The following is a 23508-nucleotide window of genomic DNA, read 5'->3' as shown; positions in this document are numbered from 1 at the left end:
GCCAAATTCTGGAGGTTAGTAAGAGCTGAGGGAAGTCTATTCCAGATGAGAGGGCCTGTTACACTAAAAGAACGATCATAGTAAACAGCTCGATTTGACCTAGAAAGTTCGATTAGACGATTACTAACATCTAGATCTGCTGACCTTAGAGTAAGCTGTCTATTGCTTAAGTTTTGTCGGATACATAGTTCCGATATATATGCTGGCGCCATTCCTTGCAATGCTTTGAAAGTCATTAAGCAGATCTTAAACTCTATTCTTTCAGGGCATCGAAGCCAGTGAAGGCGATCCCTTAGAAGTGGGGTTATACGGCAATACTTAGATTCACCAAAAATCATTCTTGCCGCAGCATTAAAAACTGACTGGATTCTATTGATTTGTTTCTGAGGTAGGCCGGCATATGCACTATTGCAATAGGCCATACGTGAGACGACGAACGAATTTATGAGTGACTTTGCTCCATCAGAGGGAAGGCATCTCCTGATTGATTTTATCTGCCTTAAATGGAAAAAACCAGAACTCACAGCTTTTGAAATTTGCGATTCAAGAGAAAGAATATTGTCCATATTGAAACCTAGAAATTTTATTTCTGCAGAAGGGATTATATCCGTATCCTGAATACGGATTGGACTGAAGTCAAGGAGAGCTTGCCTTCCAGGGGAAGCTATCCACATGAATTCTGTCTTTGTGGGATTTAGTTTAAGTTTATTGACAGACATCCATCTTGAGATTGTGTTAATGAGGCTAACCACCTCGTTTTTAAGGACGTCTTTTTCGTCCGGAGAACAAAACTTGAAAATCAAACGATCATCTGCGTAGCCTTGTGATTCAAAGCCAGCTGAGTGAATTAGTCGTTTAAGACGATTCGTATAGAGAATGAAGAGAATGGGGCCTAGGACAGAACCCTGGGGAACTCCAAATTCTATGGGAGTTTCAGGTGATGTACATTTATTGAAAGTTACTGAGGCTACTCGTCCGGACAGGTACGATGTCATCCATTGGAGTGCATCACCTCGAACGCCAAATTCGGTTTCAAGCACATTTAGTAAAATACTATGATCTACTGCGTCAAATGCCGCACTCATGTCAAGAACAGATATCAAACCCAACTTACCTGCTTCCATCCCGATGATCAAGTCTGAAACAACCCGCAAAAGAACAGTTTCCGTTGAATGAAACCGTCGATAAGCGGATTGATTTTTGGCAAACAGACCAGCGGAGTTCAAGTACCCCACTAATTGTTTGGCAACGATTTTCTCAAGCAGTTTTGATAGGAATGGTAGGTTGGATATTGGCCTGTAATTATCTGTATTATCAGTATTAAGATTTTGTTTTTTGAGTATTGGAGTTATAATTGATTTTTTAAGTGATCCCGGTACAAGTGAATTTACAAGAGACTTCCGGATAATTTCGGTAATTACAGGTGCTATATCCGGGAGACATTTCTTTAAGAGCCAGGTCGGTATGGGGTCTTGAGCGCATTGCTTGTTTGGGCAAGACTTCACAGCACGTACGACATCTTCTTCAGTTACTGCTGCAAAAGTAGTGAAGTTACCAGTGAGCGGAGTTGTTGCTGCGACAGAAGGCAATCCTACCCCACCGAGAGCCCGAATTTTTTCGACTTTACTCCTAAAATATGTCGCAAGACTATCCGCTTCAAGAGAGGAATCAATCTTGATGTTGCTCTCTCCACATAAAGTTTTTATATTTTGCCACAGTTTTCGAGGGTCCTTTTCTGCCTCAATTTGTTCACACCAAAAGTTAGATTTTTTCTGCGTTACCTCTTCCTTGTAAGCATTTTGTTTCGCAATCCAAAGTTGCCGATTGCTGAAAGTCGGGTTTCGTCTGTACAACCTCTCGAATTTTCGCATTTCCCTTTTCTTCTTGAGACATTCAGCATCGAACCATTTGCAGCCATTTCGAATGCGGCAGACCTTCTCTGTGAAAGGCGCATTTTTGTCAAGTAATGCCAGTAGCGTAGAATTATAAAGAATTACTAACTCTTCTACCTGGTATTTACAAAACTTTTCCTTATCACATAGCGGTGAGATTTTCAGTTCATTGCAAAATGCCTCGAAGTCGAATTCTCTCCAATTTCTAGAGATAACGGATTTAACCTCCAATTTTGGAGGATCGAAGGCAAACACGGATGTGACGAGACGATGATTCGATAGTCCAATGTCAGTCACGTGAGTTCTATTCGGGGGAGACCCAACTCGGGAAATGATTACATCAAGTGTACCTCCTGCATCATGAGTAGCTGAGTTTACCCACTGCTCGCAGCCGAAGTCACACAGGATTTTGGTGAATTTTTTGGACATGAGATCAGTTTTCTTTTCTAGGTGAATATTTACATCTCCTAAAATGATAACATCACAGTTGTAGTTGGAGGTGCATTCTAGGAGAGACCTGAATTCATTAAAAAAAATTGCAGTCGGTGCGCACGACCCGGGACGGTAGATGGAGATTATGACGAGGGATGCACCATTGGCAGAAGCCTTGCAACTGACGAACTCGAAAGTAGTATAAACCTGACGTATCCCTATACTGTCTAAACGAATACCACTTTGCGCTACAATTGCAACTCCCCCATGATTTGTAAAATTAATGTTCGTTGTATCATCTTTAATGGGCCTTGCAGCTTCATAAACCGAGAACCCGCTTGATCGAAGGTTTTTGATTGAAAGTGAGTCTGCATTTTCGTGCCAAGTCTCCGATAGCGCCAAAATGTGAATACCTTTGTCACGTATCAGATCCACAATATCATCGTGTTTGTTTCCAATGGATCGCGCATTCCAGGCGGCAACGGTTAAAATCTTAGGCGGACGAGCATTCCTGGTTTATACTAAACGCAAGATTTTAACTAGCTTAACTTTCCTCCCGGCTCTACACCATCGTTTTCTTCTCTTACGTCGGGGAAATAGTACACTATTGTTATTATCATTATTACTATGGTTTTTGTCATTATCACTGCCATTATCACTATTAATATTGTTTTTAACTGGCAAGGGTCGTAAAGCACACAATTCGTCCAAAGTATATCTTATCATGATTTATGACCCTTACGACCCATTTCGAAAGTTCACACAAAAAATACAACGTACCCTTATATCGGTCATCGCACCGTCCCAGCAGAAAACATGTGGCATGCATCTGTGAACTTGCACTGCACCATTCAACAAACTATGTTTGCTAAAAAGTTTTTGAATAAAAACTTTTTAGCAAACTTTTACATTCAATATTTGAAAATGTCATATCTATCAGAATTTACACTATACAATTATTTTAACATAAAAAACACATAATTTGGCATATTTCACTTATAAGGACACACTTTAAGAACACTAGTATAAGAACTACCCTTTCAGGAGAATTTAAATCTGGGAGCTTAAATAGATGCGTGTCCGCAGCTTCTAAGCGCGAACACAACGCTTTCTCTGTCATATTATTATTTTCATAATATTATACAATCATAGATACTTAGGTATTTGTTATCATTTTCTACGGAGGTAGTTATTCATGTTTCATAATATTATACAATCATAGATACTTTATACGGAGGTGGAAAACCTGACTTTGGTATTTACTTTCAAGGGTTCAGGTATACGTTAAACGTTTCAGAAATGTTATGCCTCTTTCTTCTATCTCCTTAAACATTTTAAGCATTTGTGTTTTAAACTGTGACAGCCGAGATCCGAATTATTGGGATCGCAACCAAATTTAAGGCGGGTAGACACAGACGTATTGTTGTTCGTAAGTTTTTAATCAACATCAGAAAAGAAAATTGAAAAAATGTAATTTTTAAATAATTATAAATAAAACACGTAAAATTTTACATATTTATGATATTCAAATTCGATGATCGCATACACTTGTCGTCCCTTTCTCGCTAGTAACAATTATTAGGAGTAAACAAGACAAAACGCTGTCGAACTGAACAAAACTTGGAACAGTAAATCATTAGAAATTTTTTGAATGAATAATTAATGAATCTACGAATATAAAAAATGATTTTTATTTTATTTTTGTGTGCCCTATAGACTATAAAATATCTCCTGTAGACTCTAACTTAATAGGAATAGGATTCTATGTCCTGGATAATTTCACGCGAGGACCACAACACAGGCTTTTGATTCTTCCCAGGTGCAGAACTAATTTATCAATGGTGATGCCCCAGGGAAGAAACCTCGCTAGGATAATTAACTGCTTTGCAGGAAATGGGTACATTTTTTACATGTCCTACAACAAATTCAAGAACGAAATATTATTTAATCGCTTACTTACACGTGGGTACCCACGTGTAATTTTTTTTTCCCACATATATTTTTTTATATGTTTACTATGCCAAATTTATACTTTTTTAATTTCCTTTAAAGCTTTTGCAATGTAGTGGATTCTATACTGTTTTTTGCAAAATTAAATAAATAAATAAAAGAACTCAATAAAACAATTGAATTGGTTAAGCCTATCAAAAAGTGTGTATATATGTGCATAAGATTAAGAAATATTCTAAAAATAGTATCTATACTACGCACTAATCCAGTCGTTGATTCAATAATTAGAATTATTGGATGGGGGGGTCATACAATAAAATTCTAACCCCGATCAAAGTGGTCAAGAAGCTAATCCTGAAAGTAATCCTCAAGAAACCCTTCAAGTATACAACAGAAACGCTATTTTCAGATTTCGGGGTGCCCCGAGTAGAAGATATCTTCAAGAAAAATGCAATTATCCAAATTTATAAAGATAATATAATCAAAAAATTTGAAACCTACCTATCAAAATGATATTAATACAATATCAAAATTACAAAATGTAATACCAAACAAATGCAAAATAACTATACCTATTTAGGAATAAAGTATTTCAATAACCTTCCTATTGAAATAAATAAATTAAAGGATATTAACATACTTAAACTAAAACTGAAGTTACACTTTCAGAAATAATTAACTAAATAATTGCCTGTTTTTCCCTTTATTGATATTTATTATCAGTCTATACTCATCTCCACTTTATTTAGATGTTCCTAATTACTCAATAATTAGTATGTAACAGAATACTATACATGTACAACTACACATATAGATAATCCAGAAGTTTCAATTGTTCCTATCATATATTATATATACTTACCTATAGCATAATTGTATTTTATTTTTCTTATTATTAGTGTAACTCACTCGCCAAGCACAAGAAACAGTTTCTTCATTGGTGAGATTGCGAACATAAATACCTACTCGTATATTTTGTAACCATATGTACTTATATTAACTTTCGTGGAATTCCCATGTTGATCATGTGAAATCTAAAATATCCCCAATAACCGGCGTACTGTACCGACTCCAAGGTCTTCTCTCTACATCTCTACTACGGGCCACATACTATGCGATGATTCACTCCCATCTGAGTTATTTAGTTAGTATCTGGGGCACTATTACTAAAAAACAAATATTAGAAATACAAGTGATTCAAAATCGAGCAATAAGGAATATCTACCGTCTACCGTGGGATACACATATCAAAGATATATATTTAAAGACAAACATACTTCCTTTTACGGTTCTACCTAAATACAATATCACTTGTACAATATTACAAATCATACATAGATCCTCACACACTAACATCAAACCAGCATTTAATTCAGACATACACCAGCACAAAACACGGTCCCAAAATCTTATACACCTAGCATCGTCTACCCACACAACAAAATTTGGTATTAACTCATTACAATATATTGCATATAGACAATACAATGCATTACCTAATAAAATAAAGCAATCAGTAACTAACAAAAAAATATTAGTTAAAACGCTTAAAGATTATTTCCTGAAAATGTTTTTAAACCAGTGAATTTTCGCTCGTTTTCATATGTTGGTTTACTATGTTTCATGTGTATAGATGTCTCTCAGTATTTCTAAAATCTCTATTCTTAACAATGTATTTTTCCTTTTTTTATTTATTTTTCTTTTCCTTTTCAATATGTTGTATTTTTTTAAAAGTGTAATATCCTTGTAAAATGTATTTTATGTGTCTGTACTTCCCGTAATGAGTTTTATCACAACTCATTGGGAATAATGTGTTACTTACCATGTTTTTTGTAATACATTATAAATAAATAAATAAATAACTCGATTGATTTCACTGAATATTTCAAAATTTATTCTTATTATTACCAGGAGTGTTTAAATAGTAATTTGAATGGTAGAATAAGTCGGTGACGCCCGAGGGAGACTTAACGCATTACCTCTGCACGGAATGAGATACGGAGTAGAATCAAAGTCAATATAATGTAGTTTTTCTAAAGTAACAATAAAGTATACATTAGTGAATGGTAGAAAAAGTCGGGGGTGCCCGAGGAAAACACCAAATAGTTATTTGTGGTAATATTTATTTATTTATACTTGGTTTTTACTACAGACATAGGAATTAATAGACGAGAAGATAATGGCGAGGGGTAAAATCAACTGTTGAAGAACGAAGGGAGTGAAGCTGACTGTGATTCGTCAATAAATCAATCTGACAGTAAATAGGCATCTCGCATTATAATATCACCATTTACTTCTTAAAAGTAAAATCTGCTTTTGAATGAATAGACATTTTTACATGGGAGCGCAAATTACTCGCCACGTTATGAACAAATTTGCGAAGTCCAAATTCGGCAAAAAAATTCGGTTCTATTTTCAGAATCGAATATTTCGTTTAAGTATTTAGTTAAGACACTTTTATAAATGTTCATAATTTACTTCCCAGCAACCAACCAGCTTTGTGTTTCGCGTCCAGACGTTTCTCGATGTGATAGTAATAACTGATTCATATTATACGATGTGAATATGCTTAAAATAAAGTAAAATAATGCTTATATATGGAATGTAATACGACAATTGGGTTTATTCTCTTTTTCACATCTATTTTTACAAGTTTTCATAGTACAAGTCAACATTTTGCCGTGTTATTTCGTAAAATGAACCGATGATGCCTCGACCATAGTTCGCACAAGAATGATGACGTCACGTTTTCAAATTTCACTTGAGGCCATACGCGAGCACAGCCGGCTCCAAAGGAACCGGTATGGGGAGTGGGGATAATACGCTTTTAATCACTTAGGGCAGGTCTACTAATATTCATATGTCTATGGTTTTTACAGACGATCTCACTTACGTGAGAACAATCCAGTTATAAAAACTCAGTTAATATACAAATAGGTACAAAAATGACCAAAATCTACTCAGCCATAGGACACATTAATTTTCATATACCTAAATAAAGATTAAAATATAAAACAAATAAAAATAAAAATTCAAAATATATATGAAACACAAATATTACAGAAAAGTAAGAGACGCAAGTAATACATAATATAATTAGTGCAACATATTTTTTAACAATGGCAGAATTTTTTTTCTGAATCCATATAAATTATCGACGAAAATATGAGGTGATGAAATGAAATGATACGCGATGAACGAAGAGAGAGGTAAAAGAAGAATGTATCATATGTGGAAGAGAATGGTAGAAGAACTCGGAGACGCCCAAGGAAGGTATGGCACGATCAAGTGAAACAAATACTTATGTTTGGTCAAAATTTTACTCCAAACCATTCGTGCTTCCGAGCAACATCGGGTACACGTCAATTAGTTAGTTATATAAATGAATTCTTCATTAATATATAACATTTGAAATTAAGTATTGTGTAAGCTTGTTATTTTGGATATAAGTGGTTTAAGCTAATTTAAGATAAGGAAGTTAATCTGAAACATGAATCCGGATGTTACGACGCTCGGCGGTAACCGTTACCGGAAGTAACCTCTGGCAGAAGCTCTCAACTTTAAATTAGATTAGAGTCTCACCTGTGTCTCCTGAGTGACACATTTTAATAAGGCATTAAACTTCTTAACGCCTTGTTATGGGAATTAATCTAAAGTTAAATGTGATTATGGGAATCCTTGACAAGTGGAACGTTTACGACTGTAATATTTAAGAAGGGGTTAGTGGTGTGGAATAATTTAAATTTTGAATTAAATGCTTCTACAATAAATTCTAAAATTCTGAAGATACATACTTTAGAATATGATTAAAAACATTCGACAAAATTTCCTCTGTTTATAAAAGTATTTTAGAGCTATTTTAGAAACTTAAATAATTAAAAAACACAGTAAATTAACATTTAAATTATAACATAATATAGCAAAAATATTTAAATTTAAAAGCGTGTAATTTTTTTACGTGTTAGATTAATGAAGGTATATTTATTTGTGTAGTACAAATATATTTTTTGTACTTTATAATAGGAGATATTTTAGAAATTAAATGTAATTCCCCTGTCGGGGGAATAAGGCGATGCATGAGTTCCATGATAACTCATCAAAATGACAATTCAACACACCTATAAAAAGTGTTATAAAGTTATGAAAAGTGATGAAACAAAACTAGGATAAATAGTTACATATGTAACCTATTTAACCTAGTTTTTGTTCAATTTTCATAACTTTATAACACTTTTTATAGGTGTGTTGAATTGTCATTTTGATGAGTTATCTGGTCACCCGATACATGTGACTTACTAGAATGGGCCTCTGGCCCGAGTGTTTTTGGAAATTACGATGCAGACAGAATCAATGAATATTATAATATGTTCCTTTCTTACTGATATAGCGTATAGTAATACAAACCCTACATAACTAATATTTAGAAGCTAAGGAGCGAAGTTACAATGAATCCTACGACCCCTTTTCGACCCGGAAACCCTTCCCCCAATAATTCATCCCCTTTATGAAGTGTGACATCTTAGCTTTCGTCCACCCAAGATATTTATCCAAAAATTGTTAACACTGTGAAAACATATTTTATTAATCACTATCACAGACCCATGAAAAATCACAAAACATTATGATTGTCGGATTCGTGAATCCCGTTTTTCACCCCTTCCAAAAAAAAATATTTTCAATTTTCTTCATAATATAATTGATTTTATTTATTGTTTGTTAACATTGTATCTTTTTTAAGTTAGACTTTTTAACATCACTAGAACAAGCCTGTGTTAATGTAATATACATAATAATTATATTTTTTGTTGACAAATATCAGATATCTAATAAATGCAATCAAAGCTATGGCAATGGAGGATACAATATCAACTCTAAGTCACGCAATATGCAGTGTTTTAAATATAGTGACCTCTGTGTGCAACGTCGTAATTCGACAAACTTAAGCTTCCTAATATGTGTGTGTTCCTAAGTTGAGTGCCAGGTGAATATGTCTGAACAAAACAAATATACATATCAAAAAAAAAATTATTAATTAATACATATAATGTCGGTACCTACATTATCGCTTGTCCGATATGATTTATACTTGCAATTTTGAAAATGGAAAGTTCATTGAATTGAATATTTTTACGCATTATGCAGGAGTACGATTTCAAACTACGCATTCACCCACTCACTGACAACCGAAATTAGTATGTTCGTAATGGTTACGTATCGCTGTCAGAGTTTACACGAATCTATTACTCACAAATATGCTTAGATTGCACACAGCATGTACTAAATTTGATATTCTACTTTTTTATAAATTACAATGAAAATGTAAAAAGTTTATTTTATTTTTAAAACAATAAAAAAAAACAGGCTGTAAAAACTTTTTGAATAACCAAATTTGATTAAATTGTATAATAATTACTGCACCTACACTTGGTGCTTATTTAAAATAATATGATTTCATGACGAAACAGAGCACAAAATTTAATGTGTAATAAATATAAAAATAATAACCATACCTATTATTTTATCTTGTTCTTTTTTTTTCACTATTTTGTTGTATTTGATCTTAAATAAGACAAAACCATTTTTCTCTGTGACATTTGACACGGACCTCTCTGTCGTAAGTGTATATTTATGAATCAGTACATACAATATGACAAGTGAATAAGTGAATCCCGTTGAAGATGCTAATAATATTCCTACAACATCTTAGCAGATGGAAGGGACACCTCAGGGCCTCCTGCACTGAGTTCATATACAAATAGTTACCGGAACTGTAGACGGCTCAATAAAATAGCCGTGGCAGGTATTTTCCGAACAATATAATGAACCTGAACTTTAACGCTTTGCTAGAGAACATGAAGATAGAAGTTTTTATTGAACCTTACAACTCCATATTGCAACTGTTCAGATTGAATTAGGGGAAAATAAATGGTTCTTAGTGCTCTAAAATTTAAACTGTTTCTTAAAAAATTCTAGTAAAAATAAACAACAAAAAAAATTGAAGAGATACACGTGTTACTACAAATGTGCAAACTTTTAAGAGCGAAAGGTATTACTAATGTTTATTTTGAACTGAGCGAAAGGTATTACTAATGTTTATTTTGAACTGTATGTTTTGATAGAACCCATTTTGTATTAAATTTATGTATCTTTCAGCCATTCTCTGAGTTTCGTTCCTGGTTAAACCCTCAGTAAACATTGTTGTGTCATCAGCTTACGTGATTAGTTATGATTTAATAGGAATTTTAAAAATATCGGTGACGTAAATAATAAATAAAATAGGTCCTAGTACAGTCCCCTGCGGGATGCCAAAATCCAAGATCAGTGAATCACTCAGAATCCATTGAAGTTAACGGATTACTTTATTATTTCAAAGAGATTGTTTTTATTAAAACACTAGTAGTTTGATTGATTTTAGCCCGTTTAGAGGACATTAAAATGGTGTGAGATAAATCGACAGATAAAACGCATGAAAATTATGCGAGATAAATCCACAGATAAAACACATTAAAATGATGCGAGATAAATCGAAAGATAAAAAACATTAAAAAGATGCGAGATAAATCGACAGATAAAACGCACAAAAATGATGCGATATTAATCGACAGATAAAACGCATTAAAATGATGGAAGATAAATCGACAGATAAAAAACATTAAAATGATGAGAGATAAAACGCCTTAAAACGATGCGAGATAAATCGACAGATAAAACAGGTGTGGTTGAAATTTCGCTAGCTCTGAAAGGTGAGACCAATGTACCACTTGGCTCTAGTCTGACATTTAACCCGCAAAGCTACGACAAGTTGGAACTACGTTCCTAAGTTGTATTGAGTTCAACCGCTTCTTGCATGTTATAATTTCTCATCATGTCATAAAACTTTTTCAATTCAAGTAAATGAAATTATTTTTCTTTCCAAGCTTCTTTCCAGCGAGAAAAAATGCCGTATTGTATGGTTTTAATAAGTTTAACTACATACTCTTGTTAGGGAAAATATAAATATTTCAATTGTTTTGAGGTTTTATTAATTTATTTTTCATAGTCTTCGTAAAACACTTATACACTAATACATTCCAGAGAAGATCACAAATTTAGAAGACATAAAGGTAGATAGTTACAAAGATAGGTAGAAAAATTGTAAAAAAAATATATATCTATATCCAAATAGTAGCAATAACAAACGGTATATTCAAGTTAATAACTTGGCTATATTTAAGGGGTATTTCAGGGGAACAATTATTGCTTATAATAATTTATTAAGATGTAAAATACTAAGGACGGGTTGTTTCGGAGAATTTGAACAATTCTTCAAATTTCAATGTTAATTTTCAGGTTCTGTGAAAGTCCTATTCAAGTTTTGTTATTATTTCAGTTCTGTCAAGTAACTAGCCTATAATGATATAATTACAGAACTTGAATAAGATTTTCACAGAACCCAAAAATGAACGTTGAAATTTGATAAATTGTTCAATTTCTACAAAACAACCAGTCCTAAGGAACGGTTGTTTCACAGAATTTGAACTATTCATTAAAATTCAAAGTTAATTTTCAAGTTATGGTATTATTTTACTCCTGTGTCACAACTGGCTTATAATGAAAGCATATAACATAGCTTGAACTTAACTTTAACAGAACTTGAAAATTAACTTTTAAATTTGATGAATTGTTTAAATTTTGTGTAATAACCCGTCCTTAGCAGTTATATTAGATTCGAATATAACATTTAACAAGCATGCTGAGTTAAAGAGAAAAGAAAATTGGGAAAGCAGATTTCATTTTTGGGAAGAATTCGTTAAAAATTTTCCAGATATCTATAATCACTATATATATACATTATATTACTCTACTAATAATACTCTATTATTTCTCCACATTTTAACTATTGCTCGACGATTTTTTTTCATGTAATAACGGAGAACGAAATAAGTTGCAGATTCTCAAAAATAGAACAATGAGAATAATACTAAAAACATTTTTTAAGGGAACTAAATTGGCTAACGGTGAAACAGACAATCTATAAGTAGGTATGATCATTATATCTACCGTGTTGAACTCAAACCATCTCAACAAGGCCAGACACACAATCAAATCGGCCACTTATTTCTAAAAGTTCCTCATACAATGTTTATAAGCCATAACTTATTTATCCACTTGAGATGATATTATCCGTGTTTGGTGACTAGATCCGAACAGCCATATACTTGCCAATGTCCATCTTCCCCATCTCCGTTCCTATCTCAGTCCCTTCAGCATCACAACATACCCGATTTCAGGATGCCATAGTCCCACTAGCTCCTGACAGTTGAAAGTAGTTGAGACTCTCATGCGGTATTCACATAAGTCAAGCGGCAGAAGGTATTAAGTAAAAAAAATGGTGAAACGGTATTGATTTATAGTTTTAAATATCCCCTAAGGACATTTTTATTTAATTTACTTAGCGTTATTGGTGGAAAGAGATTTAAATTTAAAGAAACAAAAAAACCATTGTATAATACTCGAGCAAATAAAATATTAAATAATTTCCAAGTAACACAACAAGTATTTTAAAATTACGTCACAAATATAAAATATCTGTCACTTATAATTTCAGGGAGCTATAAAAGTTTTGTAATATAGTTTCCCTGAAGGGTCTGACTTCAAGGTCATACAAGTGATTAATTTTAACTCAGGGTTTTCCAACTCGCTTAAATATTTAGATCACTCAAGCTGAACGTTAATAATTTGTATTTTACTTTTCACAAATAAGTACTGTAAAGTTCGAGAACTTAAGTTAGGTAATAGCTTCAGAATAATCCTTAAATGGATATAATACATATATGCCTTTGTATATATATATCCCTTATACTATATAATAACTGGTTTAAAAATATATATCCCGTAGAGAAATTGTGCAGAAGGAACTAACAATCAGACGCGAGAAGAAACAATGAGAAAAAGGGGGCATGAAAAAGCAAAAAGAAGCAAGGAGAAGTTAAAGAAGCGATAAGAAGCAAAAATAAGCAATTAACAGAATGGAGTATCAAACTGGAGTAAGAAAAACTAGAATGAGAAGGAAGAAGCAAGAAGAAACAATATGAATCAAATTAGAGAAGGGAGGAGCAAGCCGGATCAAGAAGAAGCTAGAAGAAACAGAAAAAGAAGCAAGTAGAAAAGTTAAAAGTGGGGTAAGAAAAACCTAGAGTAAGCAAAAAGAAGCTAGAAGAAGGAAAGATAAATCAAATAAAAGAATGGAGGATCAGTCAGTAGCAATAAGCTAGAAGAAGCAAGAAGAAAAGAAACGTGAGAGAAGGAAGTAGAAAGCAGGATCAAGAAGCTAAAAAAAGTTAAAATAGGCAGCTTAAATATGATATAAGCAGCAAGAAGCAACAAGAAAAAGCTAGAAGAAATAAGAAAAACGCTAGTAGAAAAATGAAGGAACCAGGAAAAAAACGAACTAGAAAAAGCAAGAGAAAGCCACGAGAAGCAAGAAAAAGCAAGAAGAAGCAAAACGTGGATAGAAGACGCTAGAAAAAGCGTAAATCACAAGGAAGAAAGTACAAAAAGAAAAAAATGATTTTCGTCCATCTAACGTACGTTCCTATATTAGTTATACGTTGGTTTGTACACCGGCTGATTGAACTTCAACCATCTTCCCGTACTCAGAGGCCATATGACGCACCGAGACAGAAGTGCTCCTGCAAAGGATGGTACATTCCTACCGTATCGTATATAGATATATTTTTTTTAAAGTAGTAAATGTAAAAAACGCTTCTAAAATATTTATTCGGAAGTATTTGATTTAAAAAACAGAGTGTCACCAAAATATAATTAGGAATACAAAAGTGGCAAACAACAGTTAACACGATGACCGCATAATGGTATTTTCAAAGTGCTCAGAAATCCACACGTTGAACACATGGCAAGCCACAACGCCCACATGTTTTGCACACAAATTAAAATAGTGTGTTTTTACATTTGGGTAAGGAGTTGAAGAACTTCCGTGGAATCCGTGGGTAAAAATCTAATTGTTCTGAACAAAAAACTCACAGCGATCAAAAGAGGAATTAAAGACGCCACTGTTTTTTGTTATTCGGTTAGCAATTTTTTTTCAATTGGATTCCTAAAAGTTTGAACTTTTTATGATATAAAGCCATAAAAAAGGAAAACAAGAAAAATAACGTCACAGGCATTCATATTTCTCAAATTTTTGGCAATAATAAATTTTGAAAACCTATAGCGATTTGCCCCCAGTTGAAGTTTTTTTTGGCATTGCAGCAAATAAAATTTAAATTCATTCATGACTAATTAGCGAATTTTAAAACACTTTTATATGAGAAAATATTTAAGCACACTAATTTCGGTTGTCTGTGCGTGCATACATGGTCTGAAGTATTCTTGAGTATTGCGTAAAGTTATTCTAGTTCAATGAACTTTTTTTTTTCAAAATTGGAACTGATGAGTATCAAATCAAATCAGACTAGCGGTAAAGTACAGAAAAACATCATTTTATTTTAACAGTGCCGTATTTCTTTTGTTTACATTTATAACAGATCTAGATATGAATGATTATTTTATAATGAAAGTACGGGTAGTTTCGGAGATTTTGAACAATTCGTAAAATTTAAACGTTCAGTTTTGGGTTCTGTGAAAATCCTATTCAAGTTCTATTATTATATCATTAGAGGCTTGACAGAACTGATTTAAAAACATAACTTGAAAAAATCTTTCACATAACTAAAATTTACTAAAAATGTACTTTGAAATTTGAAGAATTGTTCAAATTCTCCGAAACAAGCCTTCCTAACGGTGAGCATTCGAATGGTAAATTTCTGGACGCCTCTAATTATTTTGTTGATTAATCCTGTGGCAAATATTTTATAAATACTTACAGCTTCACAAATCCTACAATTATAACATCTCGTGATTTTTCACGGGTTTTCTAGATAAAATGCATCTTAATTAAACTTTAATTTCATTACTTTTGTTTTATCATTGTATTTCTAAATTAAATTAAATTATTCGTATGTTGTATGTGTGTCGATCTGAATTACAAATATTTTTTTCATGTAATGTTTTTTTTAAGAAAAACAAACATTCTCGGGTTACGAATAACCTGACAATTTTAGACAATCTCCTACTACCACCACAGTGAGGGAACATGTTGCTTGTGTTGTGATGTAGGATCTAGCCAGCTGAGGAACTGAACACACTACGCCTGGGTGAGACCCAAACGCGATGTCAACTCAGTCACCGACCGGTTATTTAATCCCTTCCATCGTTTCTATTAAGGTGGAAGTATAACCAAAACACATCAAGCCAGTTCAGGACACTGAATCAAGTTGCTCGCCTATTTATATAACATCCTCCTGTAATTTTGTTTTATGTGAAACCGCACAAACTGCTCCCAACCGTCTGGAGCCAGTGAGACTATGGCATCCCCAATTGGGGTATGTTGTAAGGCTGAAAGTAGTGGGGAGGGGAGGAGATGGGAAGAAGACGGTGAAAGTACTTGGTTATTCATATCTGGTCACCAAACACGTCCAAAACCATTTCAAGTTTCAATTCTGAATTTTTGTCTTACACCAGGGTGATACTGAGAGTATATTGCACTCTGAAACGTGCCGCATATTTACTGTTTATTATTTGAAATGAGCAAATTGTGAAAAACACAAATCAATCAAATGAAGTTTACTTGCGTACGCCGGTATTTGAACCCGCGACCTCTGGCTTGCTAGTCGAGAGCCTTAACCCTCGACCACGGAGGTCGTCATTCTATCTTTTAGATTGGCCTAACAGAACTATAAAGCAGGATCTTATAAAAATAGGCGGCCGACTTGATTCAGTTTCCTGGCCTGGATTGAGGTGGAGATGGCTGTACGCGTAAACCACACCAAGAAACTCACAATGTTAACACAATCATCAGAAAACTAATTAAGGCGATGCACTACGTAGTAATACAAAATCAAGTAGAAATGTTTCAGATGCTTTAATTAAATACTACGAGTAGAATACATCTTGGCCTTTGAAATAATAGAGTATTTTTTAGATAAGTCTTTTTATAAGCCCAGAAAAAAATAATGTATAAGGCCTATGAAAACTGCTTTAAAGTTCAAAATCTCCTACTTACGAACCCATTTTCGGTTATAATTTTATTGTATAATGTGGAAAATTAAGTTATTTATAAAATGATCGGAAAAAATTAAATATTTATGCCTGAACATCCACAAAATAAAATAATAGGCGCTTTTTGGCCAAGTTTTTTTCTTGCATAAATCAAAACAGGCGGATGGTGTTAAGCGGGAATTTAAACCTTATCGCCATCTACGCAAGGGCTGTTATTGATAGCGGATCCATTTAAAATATTACACGACGTAGTGCATCGCCTTAACTCACTTTTAATCTTTTACACACGGTACAACAATAACTTTGATTCCCAACAACTATGTACTATTATTTTATGTAAAGGTAACTAAACAGTTTTGGAAACATCGCTCACTACCCCGAACAGTACCTTTTTTGCAATTTGATATTAAGTTCGGTTTTATCAAATAATAGGCAATTAGAACAGATTCAAAAAAAGTTTTTGAGATACATGTATTTGAGAATGCACAGAGAGTACCCGCGATTCATGCATCACGAATATTTGCTTGCCGAACGCGCTACCAAAGTCTCCACTCGAGGAGGAGTGGGGCCCTTGCAGTAACGGCGTACAAAATTCTTAATAATTTAATAGATAGCCCATACCTTCTGGAATGCTATAAGTTGTTCGTACCGAACAACTACAGCCAGGGACGGCACCATGATCTGCTATGTATCCCACGTGGCAGAACGGACGTACTGGCTCGGCATAGCATGACACGAGGGTATGGCGCTGTTAAACAACGCCTCCAAGACTATCGATATTTTTAATAGTAGCCTTGAAGAATTCAAGAGGCATGTCAATGCCAAAAACCACTATTTATAACTTGTTATTTCTATTATTTTTTCTTTAATTGTTTCGTATTATCTATATATAGTTAATGTTACATGTGTATTGTAAATGGACACACAGTCTGTAATACAAAAAAAAAAAAAAACAACCCAGAAATTCTACAAAAAATGTACCACAAACATCATAAAATTTTCTAATATGTTCAAAGTTGCACAAGGCAAAATATAAATGGTTTTGTGGTGGGCATTAAATTAGGAAAACAATACTTCTTTTTTTTAAATACTTCTTTTAATTTCAATTTTGTTTTCAATGAATGAATAAAGTGGAAACTTAGAAATGGAAATTAACCCACTTGCCGATATTCGATCGAGCTGAAACTCGCCAGATAGACTCGTTGCCGATGACACTGCATTCTATCAAAGGTATCTGGTGGTACTCATGCACACAATCACGCATTTTTTTTGGATGACATTATAATTATTGACCTAGGTATATTGTTCGATAGCAAACTAACTTTTGTGTATCATATTAATAACATTATCAATAAGGCTCTTAAGACTCTTGGATTTGTTTTGAGAATTTCAAAAGACTTCAATAATTTAGGCACATTTATCATGTTGTACAAAACCCTTGTTAGATGCCAACTAGAGTATAACTCTACATTATGGTATCCCTTTTACAATATTCATTCCGATAATATTGAAAAGATTCAACATAAGTTCTTGAAGTATATAAATTATTATAAATTGCATATTCCTGTAGAAAACATTGATTATAACTACTTACTAGATAAATTGTCCCTATTAAAACTTTCTGAAAGAAGAATAAACACAGATTTAATAGTACTACATAAAATACTTCATTACAAAAGTGAATGTCCTGAGTTACTCCAATTAATCAGCATCCACATCCACATACCTAAAAGATCTTGCCGAAATTTACTACCCTTTTATTTTTACAACACCAGGACACTGTCTTATCAAAATTCCCCAATTCCAAGACTTCACAGTCTCGGAAATAAATACTCTGATCTGGGAGATATATTTTATCTTAAAAATAATCAATATAAATATTGTTTATTTCAATTCTTTTATAGATCGAGACACAAATAGACATCTATAATTTCCGCAATATATATATTTTTATTTTTATTTTGAATATCTATTTATGTGAGACTTCTTATCATTTTTACTAATGTATCTTATTTTATTATATGCTTTTGTTGTAACATTTAATATTTTTTCTTTTTTCGTTGTATTATGTTTCCTTTATTGTTTTAATTTTGTAGAATCTATAATAACTGTGATACTCTACTATTAAACTTTGTAGTGTGTAAAAGCCCATTAGGGCGTGTAATAATAATAAATAAATAAATAAATAATAAATAAAATTTACAGCAGTTAATATACAAAGTAAATGTTCGTACTATCCAATTAGGATTTGGCTTAAGTGTTAGCGATGTTGACTCCAGTCCCTGGAGAGGAAAGTTCAATGAAATGTTAATATGTAAAAATAGATTATTATAGTAAGGAAACTATTTGATTTACGGGTTGATTTTTTATTCTGTCTAAAACAATATTAATGATGTTTTACAATATATTCCAATTTAGTTATTCAAATACGAAACATACATGGATAAAACAAAAAGGTAGTTGTGGTTTCGTGAATAATTATTCAAATGTAGTTGGAATTAGTTGTTCTGCACTGTCTCTCGAAATGCCTTGTCCTATGACCTCTACTTTGTAAGAGTAACGCGGTACAGGAGTACGTATGGTAATGGTCGTGTCCAGTGTTCCTTTCCTCCAACTAGAAATAAATTAAAAATTATAAATTATAAATTAAAATTATAAATTATAAATTATAAATTATAAATTATAAATTATAAATTATAAATTATAAATTATAAATTATAAATTATAAATTATAAATTATAAATTATAAATTATAAATTATAAATTATAAATTATAAATTATAAATTATAAATTATAAATTATAAATTATAAATTATAAATTATAAATTATAAATTATAAATTATAAATTATAAATTATAAATTATAAATTATAAATTATAAATTATAAATTATAAATTATAAATTATAAATTATAAATTATAAATTATAAATTATAAATTATAAATTATAAATTATAAATTATAAATTATAAATTATAAATTATAAATTATAAATTATAAATTATAAATTATAAATTATAAATTATAAATTATAAATTATAAATTATAAATTATAAATTATAAATTATTCGAAACCCCCATTGCGTTTAGAAGAAATAAGCGCACAAACGATAGCCACATCGTTTTATAATATTAGAGATTACAATGAGGTTTTTAAGATTCAATAAGTTATTCCTAATAAATTGGATAGACTATCTAGTGACAAACATGTTTTACACAAAAATGTTTAAACTTGTCATGATAATGACTAATGACATTACCCTGGAAAAAAGGTGAGAGTGAAAATGGCCAATCTGACTCCGCCTAATCGCTTGGGCTCCAATATTACACTGCAGGGCTCGATAGTCCAGACTGAGGGGCAACCACGTCCTATAGACACGGTCAGTTCCATCTCTTGATCTAAGTATAAAATAAATCAATTTAAATATAGGGTTCTTCTACATATCGTGAACCGCAAGAAAAGTGTCGCATTTAAAAAAATATTTTATAACCTTATCATACTGCTGATTAAATTACGAAGCAACTATATCAAAAGTACCGTTAAACAATGTTTGTATTACATGTTTCATAGAAGGTAATTGCTGAATAATAAAATGGTTAGCATGTGTTACTATTTTTACTGACACATAATATAACAGTTTTTAATTCAATACGACCTTTAATTAAAAGAGTTTTTAAAAAACTTTCATTCATATTTGTATTTCAAATGTCACAGTTTTGACTTGATTCCAATATCAGTTTTGTCTCAATGTATAATGGAACGGTTTTTTTTATGTCCGGTAATATAAAAAAAAATAGGTCATTTCACGTTCAAATACCGTAGTGCAAAAGAGTCACTTGTAACGGTAAGAAATGTGACGACTTTTTTTTAAAACAGACAGATGGAAATTTCGAATCTACCTACATATTTAATTCGAAAATCACAATTTTTGAATTATGCCACTTTTCTTGCGGGGGTGCAATATTAATGATAAGCAATAAGTGTTCCACGAACCACTGCTGCGTTGGACACTGATCGCTAAGCGTTTTTTAATAACGCCATGTTCACCGGTTACAGGAGTTTTCCTGCTTCAGGAAACACATAATGTTCTGACTCATAGTCAAAATTAATAAGAAAATCCAGCCAATTTATAATTTATTTCTTTGATTAGTAATTCACCTTCTAACTTATACCAGTTTTTTTATGTCTTTATAATAGTTAAAATATTTTTCAATGTTAGAATGTTTCAAAGCCCGCCAAAACAATCGACATCATCTGGCAGGGCAAGCTTGACGTCATCTTGACGTCATCTTGACGTCACCCGTGCATGGCCACTCCAACACTACCCAACTTTTGAAATAATTTGTACACGGTAATTGGTAACCCGTGTGCGAGTCTTGCAAAGCGAGATCGCGCAAGATTATCTTAGGAACGGCTGCACGGACTTTTTCATACAAAACTTAAATATAAATAATACTTTTTAATCAAAATTTGTAGCAATCATCTTTCACGTATTTATGCTCTTTTATTTATTTATGTTTAAAATTATATGAAAATAGGTCATTAATAAATTTGCTTACGCAGATGACATCGCCGTCACAGCTCAAGCCAAAACCCTTAAAGCAGCAGAAGTTATCCTCAATTCTGACCTAAAGGCTTTGGAAGAATATTTCCTCAATTGGCGACTAAAGCCAAATGGGTCGAAAACAGTTGCGACAGCTTTTCATCTTAGCAATTCACAAGCGGATGCCAAACTCTGTGTTCAGTTTGATGGAAAAAATATTTACCATGACCCTCACCCCCGCTATCTCGGAGTTACTTTAGACAGGAGCTTGAACTACCGGCAACACATGGAAACAGTGGGTAAAAAAACCAGGACAAGGCTTAACTTAGTTAATAAGCTAGCTGGAACTAGCTGGGGATGCGACGCCAACACGCTCAGAACAGCATCCATTGCCCTGGTTTTCTCAACGGCTGAATACTGTGCTCCGGTATGGGCTAGAAGCGCCCACACTTCCATGGTAGACGTTCAGCTTAATGCCACAATGCGAACCATCAGCGGGACTTTAAAATCTACTCCTCTCCCTTGGCTCCCCGTACTTGCAAACATAACCCCGCCAAACATCAGGCGAGAAATTGCAACACTGAGGGAATACAAGAAGGCGCTGCAAAAAAGCGCAATACCTCTACACGAAGATGTCGTCTCCCACCCGGCATGCCGCTTGAAGTCCCGAAAGCCCTTCTGGGCGGAAGGAGAGAGGCTCCTCCGACTACCTCTCACCCCAGAAGATAGGTGGAAACTTGAGTGGCAAACGGCCAACGTGGGAAATGCCCATCTCATACAGGACCCCACCGAGAGACAGCCTGGGTTCTCACTGCCTCGCAAAACCTGGTCCACCATCAATAGGTTAAGGTGCTCCCATAGCCGCTGTGCCCACATGATGCACAGATGGGGCCTTAAAGAGTCGGCGATGTGTGAATGTGGTGCGGTGCAGACTACCGAACATGTGGTCAACGAATGCCCGCTCCATTCATTCCCCGGCGGGATTGATGAGGTCCACATGGCGACGCCTGAGGCCCTAAAATGGCTCGCAGATCTAGATGTCCCCCTCTGACCCCCCACCATACGAAAGAAGAAGAAGAAGAAGGTCATTAAAATTATCAGAGACAACTTTAGCATTTTTTGTGAGTTAATGGTAATTATTAAAGACAATAATCTTGCCCATGTTACTATGGAAATATAAAATAAAACAATGTCAAAAAAAGCATTTTTTGAGGGATAGTAGTTTGTACTATAAATTTAAGACCGTTGGAATATTATTAAATCATTTTAATTTATATTTATCAACTTTTCTAACAGGTAGTGAAAAATTATTTTTTAGAAATGATTATCACCATAGACATATGAATATTAGTAGACCTGCCCTAAGTGATTAAAAGAGTATTATCCCCACTCCCCATAGCGGTTCCATTGGAGCCGGCTGTGCTCGCGTATGGCCTCAAGAGAAATTTGAAAACGTGACGTCATCATTCTTGTGCGAACTATGGTCGAGGCATCATCGGTTCATTTTACGAAATAACACGGCAAAATGTTGACTTGTACTATGAAAACTTGTAAAAATATGTGAAAAAGAGAATAAACCCAATTGTCGTATTACATTCCATATATAAGCATTATTTTACTTTATTTTAAGCATATTCACATCGTATAATATGAATCAGTTGTTACTATCACATCGAGAAACGTCTGGACGCGAAACACAAAGCTGGTTGGTTGCTGGGAAGTAAATTATGAACATTTATAAAAGTGTCTTAACTAAATACTTAAACGAAATATTCGACTCTGAAAATAGAACCGAATTTTTTTGCCGAATTTGGACTTCGCAAATTTGTTCATAACGTGGCGAGTAATTTGCGCTCCCATGTAAAAATGTCTATTCATTCAAAAGCAGATTTTACTTTTAAGAATTAAATGGTGATATTATAATGCGAGATGCCTATTTACTGTCAGATTGATTTATTGACGAATCACAGTCAGCTTCACTCCCTTCGTTCTTCAACAGTTGATTTTACCCCTCGCCATTATCTTCTCGTCTATTAATTCCTATGTCTGTGATTATCACCAACTCACAAATAATTGCACATTTTGCGATTATAATCGTGAAATATCTATTTCTATAATGGCCTATATTTTATAATTTGAAACAAAAAATATATAAAATACAATATATCCGCACAGATATTTTCTACACCTTTTGATTAAAAAAACAATTTTTCAGTTCGGTCTGGTATTTTGGGTTCAAATCCAAATTTAAGTTTTGTGTGAATAATTCCTAAATTCTGTCAGAATCCGCCGACTAAACACAGAGCGTTAAACAACGATTTATTAATTCTAAGTAGTTATGATAAACCTGCGTATTCAGAATCTTTGTTTTTATGCTATATTCTATGTGAATATATTTTAAACCAAAATATTTTTCCCTGGAGTTCCTTCCTTATAATTTTAAAATGCTCTATTATTGTGGAATTAACGTACCTGTTAAATTCTCGACTTTAAATTTCTCAACGACTGTTTCATTCTCCGGACATTGGCCGAAATCAATGAAGGAAGGTTCAACTCTCAACTTGGGGAAGATGATATTCAGCTTCAACGT

This window comes from Hesperophylax consimilis, chromosome 10 (assembly GCF_061612785.1).
Source record: "Hesperophylax consimilis isolate HC1 chromosome 10, BYU_Hcon_1.0, whole genome shotgun sequence".
NCBI classification, from domain to species: Eukaryota; Metazoa; Arthropoda; class Insecta; order Trichoptera; family Limnephilidae; genus Hesperophylax; species Hesperophylax consimilis.
The sequence above is the reverse complement of the archived record's forward strand: the minus strand, read 5'-3'. Positions refer to the sequence as shown.